The following is a 25946-nucleotide window of genomic DNA, read 5'->3' as shown; positions in this document are numbered from 1 at the left end:
CCTGGGCTGCCCAGATGACAAGACCCACCCACCCCGACTTTGCTGATGTGGTCCAAAGGAAAGCAGAGCAAGACATTTGGTACCAGCTGGGATGCAAGAGTTGCCGGAAGGAGGCATACAAGGCACCATTCAACTGTCTTAGAGATTCCACTCTGGGCTTGGGTAGGATTTACTTTCCTTCTTCCAAAGATACCCCGCAAGGCAGCAGAGGTTTAGGATCAGTTTTTCTTCTCCTAGATGGGCTTCCTTCCCAGGTTGACAAGCCCCATCTGCCCCTCACTTCCCTTTACAGCACATACAGAAACTGCCTTCTTGACATGTTTCAAACTCGCCCCCCTTGCTTGCTTGCCTGCCTGCTTTACTCAGATATGGTGTAATCTTACCTTACTGAGAATGCAACCTGATTTGCTTGCAAGGCGATTAGACAATGCCAGCTATTTGATGAGCATTCATTCTGACTTGTTTATGAGGAGGCTAGACTATGTTGCATCAGCCACGTGTTATCCTATCCCTTTCCTTATTGCAAAGCGGATTTGTTGTGCAAAAACTCACAATCAACCAGGCAATCTGAATTTGCCAATGACTGAATCTCACCCGAAAACAGAAATGGGCCGCAAGTGCTCCAGTTAGACACTCACCCCCACACCCCCTGCTCGACGCACATGCACACACAATTCTCGCTCTGGGGAACTCAAAAGCTTGCACACAACTTTATGGCTTTTTAGTTGGCTCTAATAAAAGGGTGGGGGGAACCCTGGCTACGGAGAACGTTTGCGTGTTTTTCCTAACTAATGGCACAGCTGTTATTTCTGCATCCAGCGTCGTCGTCTCCCTTCTCGAATATGGGCAGCCTCGGCCTGCCCCACAGGACCGTCCCGAGCAGTTCCTGCCACCTGCTCTTTCCTTCCTGGCACAGGGCGCACCCGGGTGCGCGTCCTCCGTCCCCACAAGCCCTTTGGCTGCGGCGCTCGGCCTCTGGCGGCGCTCGCCTTTGCCCGGCGCCGCCTTGGCTCACGCGGGCGCTCTGGTTGCGCGAGCTGCCGGGCTGGCTGCGGCGTGGCCTCGCCGCCTTGGGCGGGCACTCCGGAGCGGCGCGCACTCGGTGACCCGACTCCGCAATTGCTCGGCTGGAGCCAGGGCGCAGGAGCAGCAGCCAGGGCAGGGGGAGGGATTCCCCAAGCCGGGCTGGGCAGGGCTGGTTGTCCCCGGGCGGCGCAAGAGCAACAGCAGCAGCCAGCAAGGGAGAGAGGGAGGCGGTGACCCCGCGGAGAAGCACCCGGCTCTCCGCCCTCGCCCTGTCCTTTGCGCTCCCTCCCCGCCTCGCGTTGCTCCATTGCCGGCGGCCCCTGTGATGATGACTCAGGCGGCGGCTGTGCAATGCCAGCCCGGCAGTCGCCGCCGCCGCTCGGGCGAGGAATGGCTTAGCCCTGGGGGCGGGCGAGGCAGCCAGGCAGCCGGGGCCACGCCAGGCCAAGGGCGCACGGCAGCGCGCAGTAGCAAGGAGGCGCGCGGCTTCTGCCCCTGCTGGAGTCCCGGGGGCGGCCGAAGCGGGCAGGCGCCGACCGGCCCCCGATTGTTCGCAGCCGGTTCCGCCCGGCGCCGCGGCGGGCCCTCCAGCCCAGCGGGAGGCGGAGGCAGCTAGAGAGTCGGGCCGGGCCGGTGGGGAGAGCGCCGGGTTCCTTCCTGGGCCGGTGGGCGGCCTGCCTAACGTACGGCCCCTCGAGGTACAGGAGGGAGAAGGGCAGCAGGACAAGCCTCCCTCGCCTCGCACGCACAGGCTTCAACTTGGCTTTGCACGGCAAAGGGAGAAAATGATGCTATTCAGCTTGCTTCTGAGATACCGCCCCCCCGGTAAATTTAGCTGTCATGGAATAACAGGAGGGGTCCTTCTGTAGATCAGGAAATGGATACTGTACAATAGAAAACGGAGAGGAGGAATAAGTGGAGATTCGTATTCGGATCTGCACTTTTTGTTTCGTTTATAAATTATCTAGATTTAAGGGTGAGTGGCGGAGTAGGGGAGGTTTGCTGATGCTGCTAAACTCTTCAGGGTGGTTAGGACTAAAAGAGGGATTTGGAAGTGCTCGGAGAGGATCTCTCCAAATCGAGTGAATGGGTGGTAAAGTAGGAAATGCAATTCAGCGTGAACACGTGTAAAGTGAACCACCTGGAGTCACCTCCCCAAAACAACCTACCTAATTTCACAGATTCACTCCTGGGGGCTCACCAGGAACAAGACCTTTGGGTCACATAATCATAGAACTGTAGTTGGAAGTTGGAAGAGACCTCGGGGATCATCCAGGCCTGTATATCTGAAGGAGGGTCTCCACTCCCATCGTTCAAGAGGTTTTGTGTACCCAGCCCACCACAGATTTGTCTTTCTAAAATAAAGAACTACTTATCCTATGGTTCCTCTACTGCAAGGGCATTCAATATTATTTTTGGCCATGACGGTTTTGGGGTGATTTATACATGGACAATAATACTGTTTGGTCCACAACAGTTTTGGGGTGGGCATACTGCTACATTTCCAATCAGTGCATGTTCTGTAACTTCCTGCTGAAATTATTTAACTTTTTACACTGCAAATATTGGAGGTGAGGGCTGCCCCACTTTTATCACTGTAGTGTTGGAGTGCCCCTGCAGCATTGCCAAGAGCGTTGGGCAAGGCGTACCTGGGGTACCTTCTGCCTTTGGAAAGGAGCTGTATCGGCTGTCGTCGTCCCCCCCAAAAAATCCCACTTCTTCCTCTAGGGTCCCTTGCACCCTTGGCAAAGAGCTGTATCAGTGTGTTCCTTCCTCCCTGCCCAAAAACAACTCAAATCTCATTTGATCCTGCTGCGATAGTGGTGGCATATCACCACAGGCATATGCACCACACACCCCATAGTCTCAAGCAGTCTACCTTCATACTGCCTTGCCAATTCTCCCACTGCTCAGCTCCCAGCTTGTCTAATCTCACAACTTTACATGGATAGCTGGAGACATATTTCTGGGGCAATTGCGTTCCCAGCGGAGGCTGGTTTCACCAATCCCTTGGGTACGCCTCTGGCATTGGGGAAGCATCACAGAACAACTAACAAAGCAGAATGGTGTGTGGATGCTTCAGTAGAGATCCTCCACGGATGCACTATGACGAGTTGCAGAATACACCCGTTAAAAAAAACAACCCACCAGGGCCAAATAAGTGGATATTGTTGAGCTTTAATTTTGGGAATCTCCCAAGTTACCTCTCCACGCGGCTTCAAACATTATGGATTTCTAAAACAGACAGTACTTTGGTGTAGGAAGACATGAAAACACTGTCACGTGTAGATTCAGAGAAACAGGCCTACATGACCATCGCGTGTGACTGCCTCCTTTGTACAGGGGGAAATAAACTGATTGAGATTTAACCTCACCTACCTCACAGGGTTGTTGTGATGGTAAAATGGGGAGGGGGAGAACCATGTATGCCACTTTGAGCTCCTTGGACAAAAGATGGAATATAAATGTAATAATAACTGAAAAGAGCAAATTCTCAAGTCTTATCTAGCTTTGGTGTTTTTTGTCCGCCCCCCCCCCCACTTGCTGCTGATTTGTTTTGTTTTGTGACTGTTTTAGCTAGCTTTGCATTTGATTGCATTGTTCGTATTTCGATATATGCTGATGGTGCAGGATGCATAAATTAATAAATAAACCAGACGCGGCAACCAGAGGAAGGAATGAACGATTGCATTGCAGATGAAGAAATGTCCCAGGTTCTGTTAAAATGCAGACTTGTAACTCGGTGTGCAACCTCTGAAACAGGGGCAGCAGCTGTGGCTCAGCTTCCTTGCGCCAGACATGTCTCGTATCGGCATCTCGGTTTCAGTTCCTGATTAGTAAAATGAGATCAGCAGCAACCCTGAAAAAAATTGATCTTCATATTGACTTACCTACGTTTACAGGGATGTTGCAATCTGTCGTATCTGAGAGCCGCTTTGCATACTTAATGGTTCCATGTAAATATTAAGAATTTGTATGATGGGCGGAGATTAGGCAGGGAAGGGCAAAGGAAAGCCTTTTTGCTGAAAGGAAAGATACATCTGATCCAGATATTGGAACAAATCATAAAAGGCTTTTCATGCACTCCTTTAACTGTGTAGTTGTTATTTCCAATTGATGTAGAATTTGCGACATTTTTGGAAGAACGGTGACCACAATCCTAACCCCTCTTCGCTGGAAGCCCCATGGAATTCAATGAAACTAACGACTTCTAAGTAGATAGGGTTGCATTGTTAAGTAGGCTTTTTTCCTGACCAGGTGCCCATAGAACTGGGACTACTGGAATTAGGACTCCCAAGAAAACGGAGAGGGGCCAAAGGGCCCTTTCATTTTCTGAGCTTGAGTAAATACACCACTCAAATATTGTTCCATGTGGAAATGAGGACTAGAAACTTTTATTAAAGCAGACACTGAAGGAGATCATACTACAAAATTTTATGCTGAATTATCATTGCTCTGTTTTTAATTATTGCAAAGTGTATTTTTAACACAGTATCTTGTTATGCTTTTTGCAGTGTAAGCCTACGGATTATTTGCAGATGGGCAGCAGCATACAACAGTAAATAGATGCACCCTACTCTGTAGTGCATGCAGCAAAGACGAGGATCTAAATTAACAACTGCGGAATCTGCTCAGAATCAAGTTCCTTTAGGCTGCAGAACTTAGGAGTAAAAGCAACACTGAACTCAATGGAACATGTTTCTACGTACACATCGTATAGTGTTGCCTTGCTGATCTCAAAGCCACTGGTAGTGCTAGCATCTTGTATAGGGGATGGTCTTGGATCAGGGACCTGGTACTTTCAATGGGGCTTGTGTTCTAGAATGAGCCATTGAAAGCTGATGGGGCTCAAACCCTCAGTGAGTTAGGGGCTCAAACCCAATAGTGGGTCCAACAGTCAAGAAGGCAGTTTCTGTATGTGTTGTAAAGGGAAGTGAGGTGCAGATGGGGCTTGTCAACCTTGGGACGGGAGCCCATCTAGGAAAAGGAAAACTCTGATCCTAAACCTCTGCTGCCTTGAGGGGAGGGATATCTTCGGGAGAAGGAACAGCAAAGGAGTAAACCTTACAACAAATCCAGAGTGGAGTCCCTAAGATAGTTGGATGGGGCCTTGTATGCCTCCTTCCGGCAACTCCTGCAGCCAAGCTGGTGCCAAACATATTGCTCTGCTTCCCATCGGACCACATCAGCGAGGCTGAGAGGGGGGTCTTGTGTCTGGGCAGCCCAGGACCTGCAGACACACTGCCCAGGCTTGCGTCCCGGGGAGGTCACTTCGGTGCTGCTAATGCAGCAGTTTGACTTCACCACCAGAGGCACATTCCACTGTCTCGACAGATGCCTACATTTCACTGTTGGGAGCTGACTTGAATCAGATGCAACTGCTGATGTGAAAAGTTATGTCACAGTAAAGTTGTCTGTCGCCTCTTCGTTGTTTGTTTTTGAAGCAGCTACTCTTTGAGAATGAATTTGTACCTTTCAACAGCTGCACGGAGTGGCGACAATTCAGCAGGTGCACCTGCCCCCTTTCACTTCTGTTCAGTCCTAGAAAAGTCACCCCCTGTTCAGCTCTGCATGTTATGCATCCATCTCTGTCCATATGAATGAATGAATGAATGAATGAATGAATGAATGAATGAATGAAAACCACAACAATATCTAAAGGCCAATCCACACAACCAGACTTGAGCTTTTGGTCGAAGTGAGTGATCTGTGCAGTTTTGAAAACGTGTTTGCTCCACCAGGTGCCTGGCTAAGAACTGAGTCCACATTGCCTAAGATTCCACTCAGGTTGTGTACACATTACCATTTACCATGGCTCCAGCAAGATCGTGCTGCTGGTGTTTGAAATCAAGTACACACGATGTTAACCCCAGTTCATATGTATCCTCTATTTCCTTGAGAAGTGGTGCTGTTTGATGCGTTTCCCCTCAAATCAGCTTCCATCCGGTTCAAAAATGTAACCCGCCGTTAAGTTGAGGTGCATACGTGTCAAAGGTCAGTTGCACATGCTCAGATGACAGATCACTTGAAGAGTTGGAGGAATGCAAGCACAAGGAATCAAGTCAAGTAATGTGCATCGATTGAAGAGATCCTCGCCCCCTCTCTGACATGCCCAGTAACATAGGACTTGAAACACAGCAGGGGGAAATAAGCTTGTTGCATTTTTAACAGCTAATGCTTCCGTAGCATTAGTCTGGCAGATAGTGAGAGCAAATGCACTTGGGTTGCAAGCAAGGTGCATGGTGAATTAGCACACAGCCACTGCGGTCTGCGTCAAATTAGCACAATCCAGAGGCCACAACTCATAACAACTCTGCACCATTTACACCGTCTATTAACTTGTTTTCAAGCTGAATTCAAAGTCCTGGTTTTGACCTTCACAGCCATAAGCAGCCTGAGCCCAGAGTATATCAAGGATCTCTTCCTGTTGAGATCTACTGTTGATACCTACTCGGGGTACGAGCAACACAACAGGGCCCTTTTTGTTCGGGTGTCAAGAATGTCAAACGTTCTCCTAAGGGACTTGCCTCTGGCCTATCATGCACACATTCCAGCAGAGAACTAAGACATTTTCGCTAACCGTCATTTTGGGGGTGCTCCATTTTAATGATGACACCTGCTACTTTAAATGTGGTTGCAGAATATTTAATTTCTAACATTGTTTAATTTCTAACAAGTTTAATTTCTAACATTGTCCATTTGTGCTCTTTGTTTTACTTGCATTTTTTTTAAAAAAAGAATTTTTGTTTGCCACTGGAAAAGGCAGGATTGAAGTACAGTACTTGAAATAAATATGTAAATTCACATTTCTGGGTTTCAGTGACTTTACAAACTTACAGGGAGAACAAATTTACCTGTGCTGGCCTCAAGCCAGAAAAGTCTACTTGGTTAACACCCTTACGCTTGCAAAAAGGAGTTATTGGATCATTAACAGCCATAAGCAGACGGGATGTAAGCGCAAGGAAGCACATGACGGCATTTCTTCGCATTGCACAAGCTTGTCATGTCACAAAGATTTTCACCTCCCCTTCCACCCCCACCTGAGAAATAAAGACTCTCAGACAATGTGAAAACCCCTAATGAATTTCTTGTTAATGAATGGAGGTGCTGAAATCATGACAATAAAAGGCATGCAGTGGAACAGTCACCGATGGTGCATTTATAAAACAGGAGTGAGGAGTTGGTGGGGAGATAAAAAGCACATCTGCTATGTGCTAATTAATCAAGCTGATTAAGACTCAATTTGCAGGGTATCTAGGCAGAGCACTGGCTCCTGAAAACCAGCTTCTGTGCAACTGGCCTCTTAAGTGCAGCAATCTCATAAAAGCACCAATCAATGTGTTTGTGCATGTGCACATGTGTGTGTCTGTTGTGGGGTATTTGGCAACAATATCTGCCAGGACGTGGTCCTATGGAGGTGTGAGGTTGGAATGGGGGGGGGATTAAACTGCTATTGGGAGTTGGAGACTAAAGACTAAATGGTAAAGGCAGCAATGATTAAATGGGCTACCTTATTAAGGAAAAATTACAAATGACGATGTATCGGTGGTACTTGACACCCAGCAAACTGGAGAAAATGTGCAGAAAAGGGTCAAATCTATGCTGGAAGTGCCACAAAGTAGAGGAAACCCTAATCCATATGTAGTGGTCATGTAAATATACTAGAGAATACTGGGAGATGATGATTCATACAGAATTAGAAAAGATCCTTAAGATGACATTTCCCAAAAGACCCGAGGCATTTCTGTTTGGATAACAAGTGATGGTAATCCAAAAGATGCACCCAATCTCTTTTTTTAAACAGACCACCACAGCTAGAGTAGTATATGCCAAAAGAAAAGAAAAGAAAAAGATGTACCCATGAAAGAAATTCAGCAGAATAAATTGATAGCATACACAGAATTAGTAACTATGACTGTGAAACTAAGAAATAAGAATGAATCACGGATAAGAGACAAGCTTTTAAGAGTATCTCAGAAGGTATAATAGTCAATTTAACTTACAAGTAGGAATGAACATGGGACGCATGTGGCACTGCGATCTACACCACAGAGCCTAGGGCTTGCCGATCAGAAGGTCAGTGGTTCGAATCCCCGCGATTGGGTGAGCTCCCATGCCTCAGTCCCTACTCCTGCCAACCTAGCTGTTCGAAAGCACATAAAAGTGCAAGCAGATAAATAGGCACTGCTCCGGCAGGAAGGTAAACAGCATTTCTGTGCGCTGCTCTGGTTTGCCAGAAGCGGCTTTGTCATGCTGACCACATGACCAGTAAAGCGAGATGAGTACCGCAACCCCAGAGTCGTCCGCGACTGGACCTAACGGTCAGGGGTCCCTTTACCTTTACCTAGGAATGAACATAGGAGCCACAGATAGCATTAAATAAAAGAAGATTTGAGATGAAAATGGGTGGAATAATAGATTATAAAGTTGACAAAAGACTACCTAGAATGCCATGGAGAGATGGACTGGGAAGTCCAAGGATAAGAGATAATGATGAATGCTGTATGACGTATTATGTAAGTTGTAAAAATGCATAAACAAAATAATAAAAAAGAAAAAGAAATATGTGACCCACAACAATATGCTGTAACCCCACTCCAGCCATGTTGTATTATGGCATCATCATCATCATAATTTCTTATTTGTACCCCGCCCATCTGGCTGGGTTTCCCCAGTCACTCTGGGCGGCTTCCAACAGATTAAAAATACATTAAAACATCAGTCATTAAAAACTTCCCTAAACAGGGCTGCCTTCAGATGTCTTCTAAACAGCATAGCTGCCAAGTTTTCCCTTTTCTCGCGAGGAAGCCTATTCAGCATAATGGAAAATCCCTTTAAAAAAGGGATAACTTGGCAGCTATGTCTAAACATCAGATAGTTGATTATCTCTTTGACATCTGTTGGGAGGGCATTCCACACGGCAGGTGCCACTACCGAGAAGGCCCTCTGCCTGGTTCCCTGTAACTTCACTTCTCGCAGTGAGGGAACTGCCAGAAGGCCCTTGGCACTGGACCTCAGTGTCTGGGCAGAACGATAGGGGTGTAGATGCTCCTTCAGGTATACTGGATCAAGGTCATTTAGGGCTTTAAAGGTCAACACCAACACTTTGAATTGTGCTCGGAAACGTACAGGGAGCCAATGTAGGTCTTTCAGGACCGGTGTTATGTGGTCTCAGTGGCCGCTCCCAGTCACCAGTCTGGCTGCCACATTCTGGATTAGTTGTAGTTTCCGGGTCACCTTCAAAGGTAGTCCCACGTAGAGCACATTGCAGTAGTCCAAGAGGGAGATAACTAGAACATGCTCCACTCTGGCGAGATAGACATGACAACCGTATAGTGACCAGGCTTTCTCCAAATTCCAAATGTGCCCACTGGCCCAAAAAGATTGCTGACCCTCAGCTGTGCCATCACAAAGGGCATTGGATGTGCTCTCTCTTTGTAGGGGGCCCTACCAGGTCAGAAAGAGAGACAGCCAACTGAAGGCATCTTGCTTGGAGGCCCATCATAAATGTGGCATGGAGCCTGACCACAGGGAGATGGGAGTTTGTTTGTTTGTTGCACCATGTTGATAACATGTAAATCGGGCCTCTTTTTCACACTCAGACACACACACACTCAGACACACACACACACACACACCAGAGTGCCCTTGCTGTGCAGTCCAGCAAGCCTCTCGTCTTGAGCCAGCATTTGTAAAACGATATTTCTATATTTACTTAAACATCTATTTAAAGAGGAATCCTTCATAATTACTCACCCACAGATAGATGACACTGTTTTGGCTGTGTTTATTTAGTTTCTATTAGCGATTGGCAAAAAGTCTACTGTGGCTTTAAAGCAGCTCTAGATGAATGACCCCTTGATCGTAAAATAAGGTACACTGCCTTTTTCTTTTTTTCTTCCTTTTAGTCCTTGTGGGAAATGGATGGCAGAAAGACATATATCAATGTCTCCTCCTATCATTTCCAGATAAAAATACAAAAAATCCAATAAATTCTAATGGGACTGGCTTAAGAGGCAAATTCTCAGAAGGACACAGTGGTATTTTAAGTATCCTAACACTTTGGGGGTCATACCAGACTGCAGAGGGACAATATGCAGAAGTTCAATTAAGTGATCTTAAATATACACCCTTAGTTGAATGCCCAGGCCCCATTTCTGACACAGTGGGTTACCACCACAAGTATTGTTTACACCTGTTCAAAGTATGCATACAGGACCAGTCACCATGACAGCTATTAGCAGAAGCTATAACTAGCCTGACTTTCATTTCGTTGGCCGTTTTTTAATTTTTGTTTTTAAGAAATGAATTTGATGGGATTTGGACGGGGGCAAATAAGCAAACTTTGCATTACCTGAATGTCTTTCTAAGAGATTCATATTTATATATATTCTTTTAAAAAATAATCTAATTGCAAATCCCATTTTATAACACTCCTGTGTGGGATGCAACCCTACCCTATCGTTTGGATAATCTAGCACTGTGTGCCAGACAGGTTTAATCCTTCTGTAGTGAAGTTTGGCTCAATCAGGGTTGGCTAAACTATTGTTTGACTACGGCGCCCATCATCCCTGACCACTGGCCATGCGGGCTGAGGCTGATGGGAGTTGGGAGTCCCAACATCATCTCAAGGGCCACATGTTCTCCACCCCTGGGTTCAATCCACTGGAGAGGGTGGCTCAAGTGTATGATGAATAAAACAAAATAAAAACCTCCAAAGGTTAAGACTTACTGGAATGTGTTAACTTGTACCACAGCCAGACTGGAGTTGTTTGGAGGATCTCTCGCCATAACACGAAAGATAGTTTGGAACTATGACATAACAGATTAATTAGCTGACCGTTGTATCAGTATTATCTGCTCTAGCTCTTACCCGAGAGATGGCAGGGAGTTAACACGCAGTCATCTGCAGGCAGAACACATGAGCTATCACAGAGTTATGGCCAGACCCAAAAGGTTTGTCTTGTTCCCAAGTCAATTTACTGCATATCCTAGGAGATGCCTCATAATCTTCCGTAATGTCCGGGGGTTTGCTTAGCAAATTGCCTAGGGGTCCTTGTGCACACGTGTCTTGTGGAAATGTTTCACAAAAGTACAGGCAGGCCACCCCTCCCTGGTTTGTGCGGGGGTTACGTTCCGAGTCACTGTGCACGTTGGTGAAATTGTGTATAACTGAAACCCATCGAAAAAGCCGGCAAACATCCGCACTATATTTAAAGCACTGTTGTAAAACTTTTGAATTATGGTGCTGGAGGAGACTCTTGAGAGTCCCATGCACTGCAAGATCAAACCTATCCATTCTGAAGGAAATCAGCCCTGAGTGCTCACTGGAAGGACAGATCCTGAAGCTGAGACTCCAATACTTTGGCTACCTCATGAGAAGAGAAGACCCTGATGTTGGGAAAGATTGAGGGCATAAGGAGAAGGGGACAACAGAGGATGAGATGGTTGGAAAGTGTTCTCGAAGCTACCAACATGAGTTTGACCAAACTGTGGGAGGCAGTAGAAGACAGGAGTGCCTGGCGTGCTATGGTCCATGGGGTCACGAAGAGTCGGACACGACTAAACGACTAAATAACAACAACAAGACTTTTTAAGAGTCATGGCTTCCCCCCAAATAATCCTGCAAGCTATGGTTTGTTCAAGGTCCCCTAACTTCTTCTAGCCACTGACCTCTCTTGGCTTAGCTTCTCGACAGGCTACTTGTTTTCTTGCAGAAGAGCAAAAGAGGCTATTCCAAGGCTGTGTACACACTAAACCCATTTGTAACGTAAAAAAATGTTGTTCCTCTCAATCTGGAATGATCCATGCTCATCCTCAACATGCTAGATCATGCCACACATAAGGGTAGATGTGGTAACTTAACAACATATTTGAAAACCCTCCCGTTCATTAAGTTATCCATGCATTTTCCTCCCGACTTGAGAAATGAAGAAGGAAGTGCCTATTGCAGGTCTTGGCACAGTGTCAGTTGGACAGGTCTGCGGGATAACACAGAATCAACTTACAATGAGCTTTTATTTTCTGAATGATACGGGTTTCTCAAGAAGCAGCTTTTCAGGGGCGAAATTTTTAATAACAGATCTAAACTGTGAGTGGACTACGTGGGGGGGGGGGGAACCCAAACACTCTAGTCTCCATTACAGAATAAAATCTGTGTTGGCAGCCTATGTTCTTCTTTGGCATGTGGGAATGTCCCTTTGACAACTACGAAGCTGTGGTCTGCAGACGCTTGAAGCCCTGGAAAACCATCAGTGTCAACAATGTCATATTTACTATTGAAAGACCAGGTGTTAAGAGCGGGCAAACTTCTGAAAACTGCCCTCCTGGCATCTGCCAAGTGCCATATCCTCTTTGAACACCAGGGCCCAAAGAAAGCCTGCTCTCCCAACCGCCCTGCAACTACTACTTACAAGAAGAAGGCCCAAAGGACTCCTAGAGCAAAATTAGAATAGCAAGAAGTAGCATCACACTCAACTCACCTGATTTTCTGGAAGATGATGGCTGTGTGTTCCTGAGCATGGCTGTTGACTTAGAATCACCGGCAGTGGCAGCAACTGCAGTAGATGTGTTCTGTGCAAAAGATTATATTTTAGTTTCCTCTTGTGTTGCTTTGAAATGTATATTTTGTATTTTTAAAATTCTTTTTATTGAATGATTTTCATGGATAACAAAGGTACATATAACATCTCTGTTTTCAGTTCAGAGTCCTATCCATAGGTTACATCTGGTATGGGGTGTTGCTATCACAGGCATTGTGAGGTTGTGGGGGGAGATTTTTATTTTGGGGTGTTTTATTTGATGCTTTAATATAGGTTGTAAACTTCTTTGATATTTTTGTTCTTAAAAAAAAATAAAGTGTTATAGTAACAAAATGAAAAATAATGTTGCAAGGAGAAAAAGACAACAATGCGCCGGGAGAAAGGAAGAACAAGCGTTTGCAGCGATTACGACTGTGTCCCTTCCCCAAAGGAATCTACAAAACTGTAGCCATAAATCTGCATTACCTAAATCTTGTGTCATGGCGTGGTCTGCAACACGACGCAGGGAACATGCGCGCAACACAGTTCTGCCACGACTGTGGCAACATGAAAGAGTGAAGACAGTGAAGCAATAACTATTTGAATGGGAACTGCTTCAGATGAAACAGCACCCTGGTAGTATTATTAAAAGAGATTAAGAAAGAATAGAAAAATAAGCAAGGCTTTAGCATGCAAAACACAGCCTTAATTCCTGCAACAGCCAGTGACAAATTGAGAGTCACCCGTAAATCACTGCAGAGTATCTTGTGAGATTCGATCTCGGGCCAAGATGTAAGGCAGCCAGGGCGTGCTTGTGAAATGGGACCAGCCAATTTGATATCGTTGCATTTATATATCAGTCATCGGTGGAGGGAGTGCAAAGGACTTGCAAAGAGGAAGGAGGGGAACCTCTGGGGCTTTTCTTTTCGCTTCTGAAGAGGGAACAGAATCCCAGGCCTTTCCTGATATGCCCTGGTCGCTAGCCGTGTTCTTAGGAAGTCAAGAGGCCACAGATTCTGTCCCAGCTGTAAATCAATTGGACTGCATTTTGGCAGGGCAAAGCCCGTTTTAAATTTAAAAGGCACAGGGCTTAGGAGGAGCGGTACTTTTTGCTATAGAGACGTATCAGGGCCCCAATCTGCCTGCGCCAACCTCTATATCCCATTCCCGTCATCACCCTCAGCCGTTTTGGGCTGCTGCTAAGACCCGGCATTCGCAACATGGGCCTCTCCTTCCAGTCTGCGGCTGTAACAGCGGCATGTTCTTGGAACAGAGCGGGGATAACGGAAGTACCGTCCCAAAGCAGCTTTGAACATGTCATCATTTGCCTCGAGCCCCTGCGCTTGGCACCGTATCACTTTCCACATCGGATTCAGTAAGCCTTGATCACTTCCAAAGGGGACAATTAACAGTGACATCCCAGCGATGTCTATTCAGAAGTAAGCTTCACTCAGGTCAACACGGCCCGCTCCCATGTAAGTGCATGTAGGATTGCAGCCTGAACTGCTTTGCACCTATCTTGCACCCGAGCATCAGACCAACGCAGCTTACAGCTGCACAAACTGCCCATGTGATCAGGTGATCAACCAGCTCACAGGCAGGGCCTTCAATGCCCCTTTTGGGTCCGTGGTACAGAGGTCCCGCACTTAGCCTTAACACAGGCATCCCCAAACTTCGGCCCTCCAGATGTTTTGGACTACAATTCCCATCATCCCTGACCACGGTCCTGTTAGCTAGGGATCATGGGAGTTGTAGGCCAAAACATCTGGAGGGCCGCAGTTTGGGGGTGCCTGCCCTAACAGAAGGCCACCGAACCCTGATAAAACGTACTTGTTTCTTTAAGCCCTTTGAAAACCAAGGTAGCAAATGGGGTTGGGGACACGGGACACCAGTCAAAATAGAATTTTAAAGAAAGCCTGCACCATTTATGAGTAACAGGAGTCACAAGCTGCACAGACCTGCAGCCTTTATGTCAGGTTTCCATTTCCATTTTGGAACCGTTCACCGTTCACCTTTTACATACACACGCAAAATGCTTTTATGTGTACATGGGAAAAAGATATCAGGCAGTATCCACTGCACTCGTTCTGCTGGGGCGTTGTTTCTCAGCCTTTTTTTAACCCATGCCCCCTTTCAGCTAACAGAAAAAACCCATACTCTTCCCATACTTTTAACTTAAAATAATAATTTTGGGCTTAATAGTAAATCAAAGTATTTATATTCCAAATATGTACGCAAATTTTCAAAACAACAACAACAAACAAAACCAAACAAACCACCCACATGAAATTTCAAAAAGGCACCTTCAATTATTTATTTTGTTACATATTTTTATTAAAGATTTATTGGTTTACAAAAGTATGTGCAATGTTCAAGTTACATTTCCCACAGATCAATGTACAAGTCACATTTTCTATAGATCAGTTTCATTTGTTGAGACGTTAGTGCTACATTAGGAAGAAAAGGGGGAAAGAGGTGGAGGGGGCCATGGTGAGTGGGGGTGAGATCGGGTGGCGGTGTTTCGCTTGTGCGGGTTCTCTTTACTATTCACTTATGTTCCTTTGGTGATGAGAGAAGTTGGGGTTGGCTAGGGTGTGGTTGTTCGTTTGTGATTGGTGTGGTGAACTTTGTTTTCATGTGTGAGTGGGGTGGGTGGGTATTTTTGTATCAGGCTAGCCATATTGATTCGTATGCTGTCAGGGGATTCCTGTTGTCTTGTTGGGCTGTGATGTGATACAGGGGAGCCATACTTGGGTGAAGGAGTCTTCTTCTATTTGTTATTTTGCATATTTCTTGTATGATTGTTGTCCAGATTACAGTCATACCTCGGTTTAAGTATGCCTCGGTTTGAGTATTTTCAGTTTAAGTACTCCGAGGACCTGTCTGGAACGGATTAATCCACTTTCCATTACTTTCAATGGGAAAGTTCGCTTCAAGTTAAGTACACTTCAGGTTAAGTACAGGCTTCCGGAACCAATTGTGTTTGTAAACCGAGGTACCACTGTAGTTGGATTTTTAGGGCATTCCTACCACATGTGGAGGTATGTGCCTGTAGAGGTGCATCCTCTCCAGCATTTTGGTGAGGTTCCTGGGTATATTAGCGCTAGTTTCCTTGCCTTCAATAATTATTAATGTGAGCATGGATGATCCGTGCTTGCTGATGCAAAAAATGATGGACTTACACCAGACCACCCATCTAGCATTCTGCATTATTAGTTGTGTGATGTTTCCGCCGTGTCACCATATTATTGCTGTCTGCAGGGGCACTCTCAAAATACAGTGCAGCAGAAACAGGAAAAAAAATAACTGGAACATTTGCGGTACAAGAAGTTACAGATTTCAGCATTACTTCAGGGTAATACACTGATTGGAAATATGTTCAAATCAAAACTTCTGCAGTCTCAAACAGTAATGAAAGCAGGATCTCATATAACTGCCCCAATACCACCATGAGCACAAATCACCATAAAAGCACAAAAAAATGAAGTCTGCAAGGGTCCTGTGGTGTCGAGTCACCTCAGTATAATGTACTGTCTCACACAGTTGTGTAGCAGTTAGAGAATACTCTGCTCTAACTTTCTTCTTTCAGTGATCACAAAATTACCTTGTCCGGCTGGAACATTTGATATCCACCATAGCAGATCACAGTGTTTGTACTTTTGTTGGTCCCACACAATGAAAGACACAAAATAGGTGCCGTAACATGATATTTTTGCTAACAGAGATGAGGCTTGATAGTAGGTGAGAAAGGGTTGTGTAACTGTGTTCGTTTCCTTTGATATCCTTGGCCCGGGAAGGAAAGAAATAATTCTATACTTCTCTGTCTCTCTTTAATTTGGGGCCAAGGATTTAACAGCTTGCGAGAGCACCAATTCAGAGACAACAATAATATGACATTTCCTAGTTACAGGTAGGTAGCCGTGTTGGTCTGACGTAGTCGAAACAAAACAAAACAAAATCCTTCCAGTAGCATCTTAGAGACCAACTAGGTTTGTCATAGGTATGAGCTTTTGTGTGCATGCACGAAAGAAGTGTGCATGCACACGAAAGCTCATACCTATGACAAACTTAGTTGGTCTCTAAGGTGCTACTGGTATGACATTTCCTGGTACTGAAAATAACCCCCTGCCTCTTATAAGTCACTTCAGGATGGCCTGATGATGCAACTTCCATTGTATCTGTGAACACATCCAAACTGAAAATGACCAGTTCACAAGGAAGTTGGTGCTTCAGAAAGGAAAGATGTGTCTTCACAATGAAAATACTGCCAAGTGGAATTTCAGAATACAGGCATCAGGGTCATGTAAAGAAATGGAGCCTTTGGTTGAAGCTGCAACACTTTCCAAGATATGTGTTTCAGCAGATTCTGCTGAAAGCTAAGCTCCCATGTTACCAGAGGGAAGAAAACTTCACAGCTTTTGCCAGCGAAGTGACATCCACTTGCATTATGTATTTTGGAAAGTTGTGTGTTTATTCGTTCATTTGGACACCTATTAAGATATCAAAACCAATTTTTTGTGATGGTTCCTGAGATCAAGGAGGCATTTTTTTGTCTGCGTTTGGATATAGCAGGACACCATTTTGAATCAAGATGGTGGAATGAACCTGATCAAAACTTACCTTAGCCACTGATTTCAAAACTGCACTGATTTGTTGGTTTCTTGGAATTCCTGAGCAACTCTGGGGACAAGGCTTCCTGCACATAGACTGGATACATATGTGTTCTAGTCATGGCAAAGAGGTACAATTTCTAGATATTCCAATTGACTGTGCCCAAGAGCAATTAGCCATGGCAGAAACCCTGGACCTAATCTTGAGCGGTGATCAGAACCTGCTGCAAGAAGTAGGTGTTGTCAAGCCAACCATGAGAGCCATGACCATGATGCTATTAAATGAAACATACATGTAAACAAACGACGAATTGCCAAGAAAACCCAACATGGCCACATTTGACTTCAAAAGAGCAAACGTTCCCAAAATGAGGAGATTGGTAAAAACAAAGTTTCTTCTGTAGATAAGAAGCCAGTCTTTCAGATATTTGCAGCCCAAGTCATTACGTGCTTTAAACACTAACACGAGCACCTTGAATTGGGCCTGGAAACAAACTGTTGCTCATCATTCTTCTGCAGGCATTTGGGCCAGTCCTTCTGATGGAAGCTGAGAGGGGTTCTACAAGGGCTGCCATCAGAAGTGGCACCAAAATAGATAAATAGTGCAGGCCCAAAAGTAGCTTTAAGGGGAACTGATATCTGCATTGGATCTCATTTTCCTAAAAATAACGCCTTACTGATTACTGGGTTGCCCTCGGGGGAACGGACACAAACAGAGCACCCGCTTGTCGCCTTCCAAGAAATGTTTGTTTCTTTGTAGATGGGCAACAAAATCTTTGTGACACTGGAATGGTGCCTCGGATCATCTTACCCGAAGCCAGGATTTGGAAATTATATTTATGGCTAAACTCAAAACTGCTCCAAAAAAAAAAAAAAAAACTCTTTAGCAAAACCAGCTAAAGAGGGAGAAGGCAAGTGTTAAGAAATGTCATTATTTTTACGTGTGCCAGCAGGAAAGACTTTAGATAAGCTAAAAGTCCGCTTCTGTCCTTAAAGGTATTCTTAGGATGCTGGTATTTTAACCATATGAATACAGTAATATAAGAAGTCCTCCCCACAGCTGGAGCATTGTAAATCCTGTCCCAATGAATAATCAAGGGAGGCATTTAAAGCATTTACAAGATGGTGGCTGAAGTCCAGCATATGCATATGCAAAGGGATGAACTGGCATGTGAAGGACCCCCATGATGTCCTTTTCATTGTGTACAGTATTTATCATGATTTCAGGGCAGTTATATGTGATCCTGCTTTCAGTACTTATGCCTGCAAATAATAATAATGATAATAATAATAATAATAATAATAATAATAATAATAATAATTTATTATTTATACCCCGCCCATCTGACTGGGTTTCCCCAGCCACTCTGGGCGGCTTCCAACAGAAAAATAAAACACAATAATCCATTAAACATTAAAAGCCTCCCTGAACAGGGCTGCCTTCAGATGTCTTCTAAAAGTCTGGTAGTTGTTTTCCTCTTTGACATCTGTTGGGAGGGCGTTCCACAGGGCAGGCGCCACCACCGAGAAGGCCCTCTGCCTAGTTCCCTGCAACTTGGCTTCTCGCAACGAGGGAACCGCCAGAAGGCCCTCGGTGCTGGACCTCAGTGTCCGGGCAGAATGATGGAGGTGGAGACGCTCCTTCAGGTATACTGGACCGAGGCTATTTAGGGCTTTAAAGGTAAGCACCAACACTTTGAATTGTGCTCGGAAACGTACTGGGAGCAAATGTAGATCTTTCAAGGCCGGTGTTATGTGGTCTTGGCGGCAAAGGTTTCTGGGCAGACGTACCACTTCATTTCCAATCAGTGTGCATCCTATAACTTGATTATGATAATCTACAAACTTCTCTTGGCCACAAATGTCCCGCTTTAGTTGTGCTATAGAGCAAAAATGCCCCTATACACATCAATAATGTGGTATGGAAAACTATAGCTAATTCACCCAGGAAGTCTTTGATTGTGCCATGAAAATAAGAGAGCAGATGTGGCTTGAGCAGGCCTAGGTCTCGTGTATATCTAACTCAAGGTAAGTTAATGTCTGAACTGGGTTAGGATAAACATAACCTTTGGCTCTTACTTGAGCCAAACACCACAAGCAGATCCCATACCCTCCAACATATTGAGTATCAAAACTGGGAACGTGCATCTTTCCGTCTGTGCTCCCAAATCACATGACCCATGCAATATCACAGAGTCTGAAAAATGTGCTGTTATTGGGGACGTGCTCTAATGGCTCCCCAAAATGTATGTTTGGGGACACCACACAAGATGATGCCCCCCCCCAAGCTCTTTTTTCAGGACGATATCTTGGTGCAAAATCACGCGATATCACAGCACTCAAACTGGTTGCCGTGCTCTTGCTGAGAAAAACGGGGTGTCCCTTTTTTTCTGGGACACTTGTGGGGTGTGACTCTTGGTACTGCACACTGGGCAGCTGGGTCTGTGAACTTCAGTTTTAAATTCCCACGATGCCCTGGAGTGACACTACATCAGGCGCAATGGGGCATTATGAAAAACTAAAACCAGGAGTTGCCCTTGGTGTGTTGCTGCCACCACCAACACAAGCAAAGAGGCCACTTTGCCCAGATGCCCCTCAAACATAGAGCTGACCCTGAAGACAAACTTTGCAGAAGTTGACCTACAAGTCAATTCAGTTAAGAAATCACAAGCAAAGCAAAGCAAAATAAAAATGAACCAGTGCCTACCCTTCAGCCTTAAAATGTGGCTCTGTGAAGGGTTATGCTTTTTTTTTAATGTCCATGTAGAAATGTGCTTTGATTGAATGCAGCTATTAAAATACCAGACCTGGTTTTATTGGCACTACTATCAGCACAAGTTAAGGAAGCGGGAACTCTCCGTGTCAAGAGGCAACAAGAAAAAGAAGACAAAAATGATTGTTGTAAGGAGTTCTAGATCAGGGTGGGCTGCTGGCTAGCTGCTGCTTCTCTTTTAGTGCTCTGACAAGTAAAACTACATTCTGTCAAATAATCCAGCATTGGGGCCCAGAAGACCCAGCAGAATTAATAATTCCTGATCAGGCTACTGTAGGGTGGCAATATATCCAGAATTTCCTGGACATATCTGGAATACCGCGGTGTCCTGGCGGAAATCAGCAAAATGTCCAGGAAAAGCCGGGCACATGGCAACCCAGGTCGCCAGCGTTATGTTTCCGAGCACAATTCAAAGTGTTGGTGCTGACCTTTAAAGCCCTAAAAGGCCTCGGTCCAGTATACCTGAAGAAGAGTCTCCACCCCCATCGTTCTGCCTGGACACTGAGGTCCAGCGCCGAGGGCCTTCTGGCGGTTCCCTCGTTGCGAGAAGCCAAGTTACAGGGAACCAGGCAGAGGGCCTTTTCGGTAGTGGCACCCACCCTGTGGAATGCCCTCCCACCAGATGTCAAAGAGAAAAACAACTACCAGACTTTTAGAAGACATCTGAAGGCAGCCCTGTTTAGGGAAGCTTTTAATATTTAATAATTATTTTAATATTCTGTTGGAAGCTGCCCAGAGTGGCTGGGGAAACCCAGCCAGATGGGCGGGGTATAAATAAATAAATAAAATATTATTATTATTATTATTATTATTATTATTATTATTATTAGACTTTCCTTAAACACCAAAATTGTGTGTGTGATTGTGCCAAAAAATCTCACCAACTTTTCTGTCCAGATTTTTGCTGTTCGGAATACGGCAACCCTAGGCTACTGAAAAAAGCCAACTGGCATTTACTTCGTTTTTATTTACTAGCAACAGCCCACTTTTAAAAGGCCCTGCAGAGACCCAGAAACACAGGAAGCTACCATTGGACCGTTGGGCTCATCTAGCCCCGTATTGTCTACACTGACCGGCAGCAGCTCTCCAGGATTTGAGGCAGAACCCTACCTGGAGATGCTGGGGGTTGAACCCGGGGCCTTCTGCTTGCAATCCTGTTGAGAACTTGGGGCTTTCCTCCTTTGGATCATCCAGCTTCTTTTCATGGACACCCGAGGGTGCTGTCATGTTCAGGGGACCCAGTGAGGCGAGGACGAAAGCCTTCCCTAAACTGCTCAGCAATGGTAGCGGGGCTGTGGGTGTTGAAACCAGCCAACGCCAAGCCCAGAGACTCGGTCTAGGCCCAAACACGACCCGGGAACGGAGTAAGGCAGCAGTCCAAGGTCCATGGCACAGGCAAAGGGCACACGACGCAAGGCAGGCCGGAGGCTTGTACTCGGGAACTAGGCCCAAGGGCCCTGAGGCCTAGGAATCGCATTGTTCAAGAGGGAGGCCTTCTATGTCCTGGCTTCTGAAAACGCAGCTGCAGGCAGTGAAGGAATATCAAGCCCTGCTTACTCACAAGTAGACCCCTTGGCCTAGGAGGTGGCTGTGTGGCTAGAAAATAACTGAACTCGATGGACCAATGGCCTGACCTTTTGTTTGTTTTTGTAGAGAGATGTGAGGGGCAGGTGGGGCTTGTCAATCTGGGAAGGTAGCTCATCTAGGAGAAGGAAAACTCTGGCCCTCTACCTCCACTGCCTTGTGGGATATCTTCAAGAAAAGGCTAAGGAGTAAACCCAGTGCTTAAAAAAAAAAAGTAAGTAAACTTTAATACGGTCAAAGACCAGCAAAATTTAAAAAAAACATTAAAAAAATGTTTAGGGGTACTCTCATTCTGCCTGAGACTCAGGAAACACCGTGGCAGGAAATGAGGCTATTCACCATGCTATTCAACGGAACTGACGATTCACCGTGCTAGAGAAGAAACTAAAAACTTTAATTTTAATTTTAAAATTTCCTCCCATTAGATTCACAAAATGTTTAGGGGTCTGCGTCCCCCTGCGTCCCCCCAGAAAAAAAACCACCGAGTAAACCCTACACAAATCCAGAGTGGAGTCCCTAAGACGGTTGAATGGCGCCTTGTACACCTCCTGCGATTGGGCCGCATCCGGCCCACGGCCCAATCGCCTTCTCAATCCGGCCCACAGACGGTCCAGGAATCAGCGTGTTTTTACATGAGTAGAATGTGTCCTTTTACTTGAAATGCATCTCTGGGTTATTTGTGGGGCCTGCCTGGTGTTTTTACATGAGTAGAATGTGTGCTTTTATTTAAAATGCATCTCTGGGTTATTTGTGGGGCATAGGAATTCATTCATTCCCCCCCCCCCATATAGTCCGGCCCACCACATGGTCTGAGGGATGGTGGACTGGCCCACGGCTGAAAAAGGTTGCTGACCCCTGCTTGAGACAGACGGATGGCAGCAGCAAAAATGTAATATCACTTAGGCCTGCTGTGATTGATAGTTCCTAACTTGAATGAAGAACAGCCCAAACCCGACTGAATAACAGTTCAAACATAAGCATGAGAAGTAAGCACAATTTAAATGAGTAAGATAGTCTTCTGAGTAAAAATGGATCAGGTTGTTAACTGTTTTTGGAGGCTGTTTGACTAGCAGCTATGGGAAGCTGTAGTTTGTGGCTTGGCACACTTACTTGAGCTGTCTGGAGTCACCTGTATTTCAAGGCCACTCATTAATTCCTGCTGATTTGCTTGGGACTAACCGCTTTCTGGATCATGAAGGTTAATTTTGACGTATCTCAAAGGTGGCGTTGATGCGTGGAACGATCCTACCTTCAGGAAGCAGGCAGGACTTCATTATTTTGGCCTCTTCCGGACCTATAAATGTCAATGATTTGAATGAATGGGTTCTGCCAGGAGATTTGTCTCAATATAGCTTCTAAACAAGGCAACTGTCAACTTACCTCCACCAGGCTTTGGCCTCTTCCACCTTTTAGGTTTCGAGGCATCCTTGGAGTTGGTCTTGAAGACAAAGCAACATACATCAGGAGAGCTAATTTTATTCAATTGGTTCCTGTCTCAGAACGGTGCCAAGAGGAAACGTGTCTCCTTTAAAGATGTCTCTGTTACCGGCTTGTTTGCCGGAATGACTCGGATGGTAATTATACTGCTCTAATATTGACATATTTAAATCGCATCCAAGCAAAACAAATTAATCCCACCCACCCCCCTACCTTCTTGGCTTTCAGGCTTCTGTGGGGACCTTTCATTTAGTTATCTGCAGCATGGCAAACACATCTTCCAATCCTTGTTTACTGTACAGGGTGTCCGCATGCTTTGTGCGCAAAGTATGTTAGCAGCAGAGATGGGGGATGCGATCGGCTGTGCATGAAGGGCATCGTGTGGTCCCCACTGATATTCATGGGCAGGACTGGGCAGATAATAAACCTGCCTGCCACACAGGAATATGCTGTGTTTCATAGGAGCCAACTCCTAAGGGCTGAGGTCTCTTCGCTCCCCCCACAAAATAATTGATGGGGCCAAGGGGCCACAAAGTTGATGGGCATTTCCATTCAAATGGTGTGTGTCGCATCTTGTGGTTGATTATTCAGGGTGGGGCTTATCAGCCCCCCGCCAATATTTTATTCAAGCTGTCACCCCTGTTGTGTTTACTTGTCTAGCTCTAATAATCCGTGTTCTGCTTGTGCCTATATTATTATAAATATTAATTATTAGTATCCCACCCATCTGACTGGGTTGCCCCAGCCACTCTGGGCAGCTTCCAGTATACAGTGGTACCTCAGTTCTCAAATGTCTCCATTGACGAACGTTTCGGAACCCGAACACCGAAAACCCGGAAGTAAATGCTTCTGTTTCTGAACGCGCCTTGGAAGTTGAACGGCTTCCACTGCGTGTTTTTCAATTTTCTCAATTAAATTTGCAGACAGCCCTTTGTGCCTCAAATGGTCTTCTGGAAAGGATTACGTTCGAGAACCGAGGTACCACTGTATATAAAAACGTAGTAAAGCATTAAACCTTAAAAGCTTCCCTGTGCAGGCTATATAGACTAGGCAACCTCCACATAAGCATAATATGAGTGGCAAGCCAGTTTGTAGAATCACAGAATCGTAAAATTGTAGCCTTTGAAGGGACCCAGAGCACCGTCTAGTCCCAGGAATATATATATAACTCTCCCTTTCAGGGATTCTACCTGCAACCTTGGTGTTATCAGCTCCACGCTTTAACCAACTATCCAATTCTTGGAAGTCCACCACTCATTATGTTTTGGTTATAAGACTTACAACTCCCCCCCCAAGGGAGCCTGGGTTTGAGTGTTTACGGCAGAATGAGAACATAAGAAGAAGCTGCTGGAAGAGGCCAATGGCCCATCTAGTTCAGCATCCTGTATTCACAAAGGCCAACCAGATGCCTATGGGAAACCAACGATCAGAACCTGAGCACAAAACCATCCTCCTCATTTGTGATTATGTGTTCAGAGGCATTATGCCACAGACTGTGGAGGTACAGCATAGCCAGTGTGGTTGGTAGCTGCTGATAGCCTTAGCATCCCTTCTTCCTGGCTATAGGTACTAAATTGAGAAAGTGAGCAATCCAGATTGCCTGGGTCCAGGTCCTGGCAAAGAATGCTGGTTGTCCTTGCAGCGGCTCCCTGCTGTACCTTGTGATCAAGCTGATGATGGAAATTCCCAGTGTTTTGATGTTGGACCGTTTCTGGACCTTGCCTCTTTTGTTGAGACTTCAGACTGTGACCAGACGTTGCTTTATGGATTGTCCCTGGGAGTGGGTTTGGGTTGCCAGAGTCAGTTTAATCTAAAGCACAACAGCAGCTAAGTTTTGCACGATAGTTCCTGAGATCAAGGAGCGGGTTTCTGTCTGTGTCCAGATACTGTTAGATGCCATTTTGAATCAAGATGGCAGACTGAACCATTGAAAACTGCACTGATTTTTTGCTTTTTTGGATTCTTGGGTATGAGGCTGCTAGTGAGTATGGAATATATCACAAACATAGTAGAAGCTTAGCAGTTTGTTGTCAGACACCTTGGTGGTGGTGTCTCTCTCCAATATCAATTTGTTTTTATCAAATTAGATGCTCGCCTCTTCTAGCTGCCCTGAAACTGCAACAATGAAAGGAAGAAACCACTTTTAAAAGCCAGGGGATAAAGGAGGAAATTATTAGGAAAAACGGGACTCTGGTGAGAAGAATGAAAGAGCAGGTATCAGAGGAAGCGTTAGGTGAAACTGGGGGTTTCATTCAGCTTTACAAGAATTCAGTGGGTCTGTTTGTAAATTGCCTCCAGTTTGAGGATTGTGAAAGCTCTGCTCCCTGAATTTTGTGCTGCATATGCCTGCCAAAGAGGCAGAAACACACTTTTATTTCTGACTTGGAAACTGCTGCTATGGATCTCCCAATAACAAAGGAAGCAATAATAATATAAGCCTGACATCAATACCAGGAAAGATTCTAGAGCAGATCATTAAGCAAACGGTCTGTGAGCACCTAGAACAGGCATCCCCAAACTACGGCCCTCCAGATGTTTTGGCCTACAATAATAATAATAATAATAATAATAATAATAATATAATATATTAATATATTATTATTTATACCCCGCCTATCTGGCCGGGTTCCCCAGCCACTCTGGGCGGCTTCCAACAAAACAGAAATTCTAAAATACAGACTCCCATGATCCCTAGCTAACAGGACCAGTGGTCAGGGATGATGGGAATTGTAGTCCAAAACATCTGGAGGGCCGAAGTTTGGGGATGCCTGACCTAGAAAGAAACGCTGTGATCACTATAAGTCAGCATGGGTTTCTGAAAAATAAGTCATGTCAGACTAATCTGATCTCATTTTTTTGACAGAATTACAAGCCTGGTAGATGAAGGGAATGCTGTGGATATAGCCTATCTTGATTTCAGCAAGGCCTTTGACAAGGTGCCCCATGATATTCTTGTAAAGAAGCTGGTAAAATGTGGGCTAGACAATGCTACCA

The sequence above is a fragment of the Zootoca vivipara genome, chromosome 11 (assembly GCF_963506605.1).
Source record: "Zootoca vivipara chromosome 11, rZooViv1.1, whole genome shotgun sequence".
NCBI lineage: Eukaryota > Metazoa > Chordata > Lepidosauria > Squamata > Lacertidae > Zootoca > Zootoca vivipara.
The sequence above is the reverse complement of the archived record's forward strand: the minus strand, read 5'-3'. Positions refer to the sequence as shown.